Here is an 8,035-nt window from a genome sequence, read left to right as displayed (position 1 = left end):
GCACGATCCAACGATCGAGATGAAGAAAAGAAACTGTCGATTACTAACCTAAATACGAGGCGGCAATTATTAAATAAGTTCCTTTGCTAGTACAGCTGATTTGTACGAGATCGTCTTGCATTATGTGTCAAATGTTTCCAATTGTCAGAAACATATGGGAGCTAGAAGCTGAGAAGAATTCTGAAAAGCAAACCGTCTGCAATTCTTATGTTGTGGTAGAATCTGTTTTGTCTCTGAAGAAGTTGACACTCTCAATCTGCAACTCAGAAAGATCGGAAGCAAGAATTCATAGGGAAAAGATTGTGTTGAAAGGAAATATTAGAGAGATATTGGCATATTATAAACATATAATATTGTAAAACAAGATATCTTGTTATTGAATGAAAAAGGCAAGTGTATCATTTGAACTGTAAAAATTGTATTAAGGTGTATAACCTTGTTCTAATTGATATCTCTGAGTTTCAGGTAATATGGAACCGTCAGCAATTAATTATTCAGATGAGATGAGTGCACGTATCAACATGAACAACTAAAATAGAGGGACCTCAAAGGATCTGACCAGAAATGTGATGGACAATACTTGATAATGTTATTGAGTGAGAGCTGAACTCGGAAGGTGACACCGTCGTGGAGCAACAACCCAGGATGAGTACTTGAATATCTTATATATTCCGCCACGTAATTGCTTATTGTAGTTGTAGAGTAGTACTTATTTCGTTGTCGATTTGACATGAACAATTTTAACTTGAAAACGACCGTTATTTGTTGGATATTGCGTTGTAATACTTATGATCGTTACGTCTAGTGTGGTGAGCCAGACTACGTTGTGATAATATGCGATGGTTGTGAAAGATTTCTTTAATGTTTGTTAGCAAGGTTTTACGGAAAGATTTTTCGACATGGATGTTATTGGTATCGTAATGGTGTCATGATATTGAACGTTAATTTAACTTGTAGCTCAGAATACCTCGGAGGAGCTCGGTATTTTGCGACGTGCGTTTCTGTGGTCTTCAAAATGTTATGTGCTTGTGTGGAAATACAGTGTTTTGATAATAGAAGTGTGATACTATTGTGGTGATATGGAGTTAATGCGGCAACGTATTTAGTAATTTTACGTAATTGCCTGAATAGATTGTTCTTTAATATTGTGAATTCGCTGTGCATGACGAGTTGTGCGATGTAATAAGGTGTTAGTTACGGTAGGATCTTTGAAAGTATTTACGTGGATAGAGAGATGTGATGATTATAGACGTGTCATTAGGATTGCGAATTTTATGATGATGTTATGTGAAGGTCCTGATGATGGTATTGACGGTAGGAACAATGTCGGTCATGCATGAATTTTGATGTTGTCGTGATGAATAATTTATTTAGGTACGAGGCCGTATTTTAGAATAATGTTATAGGATGTTGCACTCACGAACACTAGTAGTTGGTCGTCACATTTATCCTATTTAAATACAAGATTGACCAGAGCGCACGATATTAAAGGGATGTTTAGGATCTTCGCAAGATAATCGGTAACGTAAAGATATTGAGGTCATGTCGTAAAGGAAATATGATCTTCTATGGTAAGTAAATCATTTCTTTGCTAGTTGGATTTTGTAGATCATTTGAGTTGACGCCTAGTGCTAATGTAGTATTCCAGGTCAAACGTCGCAGTGGTATCCGGAGGCGCAGAATCAACGTAGTTAGACAAGGGTATTGTAGACGTTGCAATGTCTTTTGATGTCCTTTATCTAGGCGCAGTCACCGATGAATGTATGGGAGGATCGAGTCTGTCTTTTAAATGCATGATTTTGATGGATGTCATATTATGTTACGATCCTGTGTCTTTCAAACATTTCTATTGCATTTATGGTGATTTTATGAAGTTAGAATAACGGTATTTTTCAAGTTGCTAGATAGACAGATACCGACATGTAATGCGGTGATTTTTAAAAGAGAAATGACGGAATATTGTGAGATATTTGGGTAGAAAATAGCATTCTGAAGTGGATGATTCTTTAATTCCCAGTGATTTATTTTAGAAAAATGCGAGATTGATGACTGATCTTTCACTGAAAGCCTTCAGCAGGGGGACACTTTGTCTCTTTTTGTTTTTCGATTGACGATGTTATAACTTATTTGTAACAAGAGCTTGAAGTTAGGTGTTTATTTTCTATTTAACATAATATTTTCGTTCCTATATCCATTTGAGTTGCCATTAATTTGCTCTTAATGTAATTGATACTTCTGAAGTTATTTAAAAATCATTAAAGGGAAAATCCTTCCATAAATAAAACATTTTACGGAGTTCTCATTTAAAGTAGCGTAGGAACACTAGGTTAGTTATTTAATTTAAGATAAGATTAAATGATGGTCAATGTATCTTAACGAATATGCCAATATTCTCAATCTCTTAATACTATATTGCGGAATATTCACGTAATTTAGGCAGAAATGATGATTACATTCTACGTTAAAAACCACGATGATATCAGTCCACTTAATTAACCTGTGACCCAACTCGTCGGACTTGCACGTCCCTTGAGTGGAGCCTTCATGGATCTCCGACTGCATTGCTTCGCCGCGGCCTAACCCAACACTGAGATACAGAATTAAAATTTACAAAAATGGTCACAGGGATTGCTGTCAGGGCTCAATACGGAACCGTGAGTTACATAAACGCGTAGACCAAGACTCCTTACAGAATGACTGGTATCTGTATAGAGAATAAAGTTATGCCATTAACGTTGGAGAATTTATGGGCACGTATTGAACAGGCCACGAGGGATAAGAGAAAACAGTGCGCCCCGCACACTTGCAAAGTCTGGGGACCTACTGAGGGCCCTGCTGCCAGAGTCCGACCGTCTCAAGACTAAAGAAAAAACATTGTGCTGCTGGACAGCAGCCTCGATCTAAAACCCTTTGCTATTTTCTTGAAAATAGAAAAGTAAAATATTTACAGCCGAAATAATAAAGATAACATTGTATAACTGAATATCACACTACATAATTACGACTTCGCTACATCAATAAATGGGAAATATTACGTTAATATTAGCGGTTCGTGGCTGTATGAACCATTGTTCGCAACATAGTAGACTCGAATCGGGAGTAGTGATAGTAATACTTGGCATATACTGTGTATTATACAGTACGATTCGAGCCCATTGATAGGAAGAGACCTGGCGAGTTTATTAATTTAAATTTAAGTGTTTTTGGAAAGGCGGTACCCAAAAGCCCTTCATGCACGAAACACCACTGGTCCGCAATTGGACGCCTGAAGTGCAAAGCGCATCGCAGTATATAACATGATAGGATCAGCTGATGATATGCCTAAGGAATTCCTTGGGATACCGTCTCTCAGAGGATGACCACATTCAGGTACACGCTTGGGACGTATGAGGAATTCAAGCAAGAATGGAGTTGTGTTCTCGCCGTTATGCGACATCATTACCTACTCCTTTCTCGGAATACTTCACAGGGCAATTAATCAAAATGCGCGAATTAGACCATCCGCCCCCAGAAAATGAAGTAATGTCCACTATTGCGAAGCAATTTTCAGTGGAAGTGCAGCGCACACTTTTAGCCGCAAACGTGAAGACCGCAGTTGAAATTGAGGCAATAATGAGTCAATTAAATCAGACTACGGCCCAGAACCATCCAAGAATTCGTCACGCGGAAGCTATACATACAGTAGATTTAATGCCGGATGATAGCTCGCACATACAGTAAGAAAGTGAAACGGAAATAGTCACAGTTCGGGGACACAAACGTCGCGGATGATTGGGGAGGGGGAAGCGGGGCCACTACCAGAGAAAATCGTACTGGGGACCCAACCGATGCACAGTGGGTAATTTCTAGCATCCAGCCGGTCAAAAATCATATTTTCAACCCTTGTATTTTGTGCGCATTTTCTGTTAGTCGTGTTTATAAGACTCTTCGGTGCAGTAATTAAGTATTGAAAAAGTCGCGCTGTCTGATTAATCTCACCGAAGGCCTAAAATGGCTCTCCTCCGTTAGGGCATCATATTCTGGCGAGGCGAGCGCGCAGTTGTTATTATGTGAGGGCTCAGTAAAGACGTCAGAACTAAATATTTCTTTAGCTTGCAATGTGATTATATTAGATGAAGGTATGTATTTTTATATAGTATGAAGCATTTTCTGAAAATTACTGTATTTTTGTCCGAAATATGCACTTAAAATTCAGGTACATGGTGTCCAAGCGCTATCTAATTATACGAATTTGAGCTGACTTTCAAAATGAATTGCCTTTGATTTCCGCAATGAAAGTATTTTGGACGAGTTATCTATACTTTAATGAATATAACACTGTGGATTTTTGCTGCGACCAGGCGCGACCATGAGAGTAATTAATTTTTTCAGAAGCCATATACTCTGTCATCCGGAGGTCGGTTTTCGAGCTGTTCAGGAACAGCAGGGAATATAAGCGGAACGATGATATTGCGAATGTTGTAATTGAACATTTAGGCTTTGAGGATTGTTTCGAGGATATATCCAAGTCAATAAGGAAATCTGTCAGTATTTTTGTGCTAAAATTCGATCACGCTGGACAAAATAAAGTAGGAAAAGGGACAAATTGCTGAAGTAGAATAAATTTGGTTCGAGCAGAGAATGAGCCTTGCAGAAGGACGTGCATCACAACAATCTCAGGATGAGCCTGCCATTAGCCTACTATAGCTCATTCCATGTTAAGAAAACAGCATTGCTCTTATGACAAAAGGGTTGCCTTATCGAACGGCTCCCCTCAACGCCATCACGGGAAAACGGCGACACATAAATTTGTGAAATTCGGTATGTAAGTTCAAGACAAAAGGTTGAAGAAACTAAGCTACAAATTACTTTTATGAACTGAAGAGGGCGTGGGGTTTACAGGGTCCTCTTTTGGTTTGTACAGAATCAGAGGTAAACTACGGCACATAAGAAACCTCAGCACTGAAATATAAGGCAAATTGTGAGAGAAAATAGACAAATAATGTTATGGACTTGAGGGGTGGGTGATGTATTTAATTGCATTTAATAAATTTATCTAGACAATAAAAGCTAGAAAACAGACACAGTAAATAACTACTGCAGATGACTACAAAAGACCACAGTATTAATGTTAAAGAAATAAATCACACACGTAGGCTTATCGCATAACTCATTCAACACAATACATTTACGCACTGATTTAAAGCCTAAAATACACACGCAATAAATATATACTGTAGATGACTTCACTACAGAAGTTCAGGGAGGAAACGCGTCTATTGGTTGATATCCGAAGCAAAGTGTTGGCAATACCAATGATGGAAACCGCTAGAAGATTCTTCAGAGAGGCTTCCAGTTCTGCGGATATTACTGGAGTAGATATACATTTTATAAACCATGCACGTGCCATCGTAGAAACTCTCGTGTGGGTATGCTATTGATAAAGTGACATTTGGCATGTACGCAAAAGAAAATATACAATTGTATTTACAAAAATACAAATCGTACTACATGCCTGTAACTTCGCACAAACTCTTGGGTCATGGCACTGTATTATACCTATTGGACACCTCTCCGAGGAAGCCCAGGAGACCAGGAATAAACATAATTAGGAAACCTTCCAGAAAGACACAAATACTGACCTTTTCCGTAGGCTGCTTATATCATCGGACCCTTATATTACCTGCTTAGGGAAATCAAGGAGGAGGAAGTTGATTCCGCTTTCACGAGAAGTGCTCAACTTATTGTCTGAGCCTCCTGTATCTGGTTATGCCGAAGGAGATAATGAAAGTGACGATAGCGATTCAGATGTAACTGCATCTAATGAATAAATTGTTTGGCAAGTACATGTATTTCTGTATCGGTTTTTAAACATTCTAAACAGCATGTCCCACTATTAACATCCATTTAATTTCTTAAAATGCCTTTGCTGGCGGGATGTAGTGTTTACAGTACACTATGTCTTCTGGTATGGGCTATATCAAATTTTTTACTTCCATCGACCTGTCTCGGTCTCATCCTTGGCTTTGACAATATGAAAGTGACTGAGGTACGAGTGATGCTAGTAATACCATTGCTGATGCAGTCAGTCCCTGTTATGAGTGGTGTGAAAATACCGCTCATAGGGTCGGTTGGTGCAAGCATTTCAGTGGGCTTGGCAGACTGATATGTAATAGCAACGGCTGGCTCGGTGAGAAAAGCAACGGGAAACTACCTCACTCCTCATTTCCCTGGTACGCCTCTTCAGTGACGCCTAGGCTATTTATGACAGCCGTTGGCGGAGCTGCAGATCAAACCAGCCTTCGGGCTGAATACCCAACATACATACATAATTTCTTAAAGCTATAACAAAAAATGATTAAAATTACAAAGATGACTAATTCTATTCCTGGCGTAGTAATTTGTTCTTTGTACTTGATTGACCACACAGTTAATTATCTCCAATAATAGCAGTTACATACTAAGTTTTATGTAAATCGGTCCATTAGTTTCCGAGATACGATTTTTGGCCGGCTAGATTCCTAAAATTACGCACTGTGCGATGGAGCGATATAAGAGAATATGAGGACGGGAGAGAAAGAAGAGGAGGAAGATCGACGTATTATAATTGGGGATCGTCTGGAATGCCGTACCACTATAGGTATGAAACACGCAGTGGACTATGAAGACCGTATTCTCGATGGAAAGACAGGGGAGATGAAAATCAAACGCGACAAAGGGGCAAATGCCGCCCGCAGCAAGAGGAGAGAAGCCGGGAATCTTGGCAGTATGTTCTAGAGTTATAACAGAAAAGCAGGGAACAAGAACAATGAAAAGAGGCTATTCAAACGCGGCGGAGTATCAGGATCACGTTAATAAGATCCGAGGACGTGACTTGAACTTGCGCGCACCGAAATATCAGACAGGTGGCGCGGGCTGTAATAAAACAGCAAATCTAACCAAAGAAGTTAGTGCGAATTCCAAGGGAGACGACATGGAGGAAGGATGGAGTGTGGTGTCTGTAGACAGTAGGATCATAAGACCATAAGACTTAATTAATGGCCCAGTTAAAATGAATATCAGGACTGTGAAGGAATAACCCGGTAATATTCGTGCGGGTAAATAATATGAAAATACGTACGCTTCTGGATTCTGGCGCAACCATAAGTGTAGTATCGCGAGTACTTGCTTCCGAATTACAGACCAGGGTTCGAATCCCCATAATACCAATTTCAAAGTTCGAGTGATGTCCCAGACAAAACACTAACTTGTCCTCATGGACACTGAGGTCGACAATTCTACCATGTCTCATCCATGTGTGGTACTCCCTAAAATGGAATACAACCTGATTCTTGGGGCGGATCTTCTCGGCGAATATCAAGTAGTTTTTGACACGGGGACTAACAATGTTAAGTTGCGGAATGCCGGTATACGGGATGAGGTGAAATTGAATAAACTTAAGCTACTCGTCCACGATGCAACTAAAATGGCATGCAACTTCGATTTGAGCAAGAAAAGTTGAGTGGCTTCGTGTAAACAGTCATGCAATTCGAAAAGTTGCACGTGCCACTCGAATTCTGTGCAACTTCCAAGTTGCGTGCAAAGTCAAAAGTGGCATCGTGTACACAGCGGAAGAGAGGAAGTTGCGCCATCTGAAAGTGGCGTGAAAAGTTTAGATCATTTTTGTGGCGCAACTTTCTCACGTGGCCGTCTGCTGTGACATTATACTGATGTTTGAGAGGTTTACACTCGGGAATAAATAAATACGTACCTGTATATCCTTTACTGTAAATGAAATATAACATGCCTCAAAATAGATACCGGTACCCATCTTAGTAATAATTGCATAATTTACGTAAGTTCATTTACAGGTTACAATGTCTCAGAACACGAACTGAACGAGGGAGATGACGAGTATTTAGTTGAAACACAAGAATGTTTATGGAAGGTTGAGGCAACGGACAACAGAAATGAACAAAAACGGCAGAGAGCGTTCATCACGATGTAAATAGCATCACAAACTTCAGATATTACACATGAAATAGAGCATGTCAGTATCAATGACTGATAACTGTCA

Source organism: Anabrus simplex, chromosome 1 (genome assembly GCF_040414725.1).
Source record: "Anabrus simplex isolate iqAnaSimp1 chromosome 1, ASM4041472v1, whole genome shotgun sequence".
Lineage (NCBI taxonomy): Eukaryota > Metazoa > Arthropoda > Insecta > Orthoptera > Tettigoniidae > Anabrus > Anabrus simplex.
Note: the sequence above shows the minus strand (reverse complement) of the source record.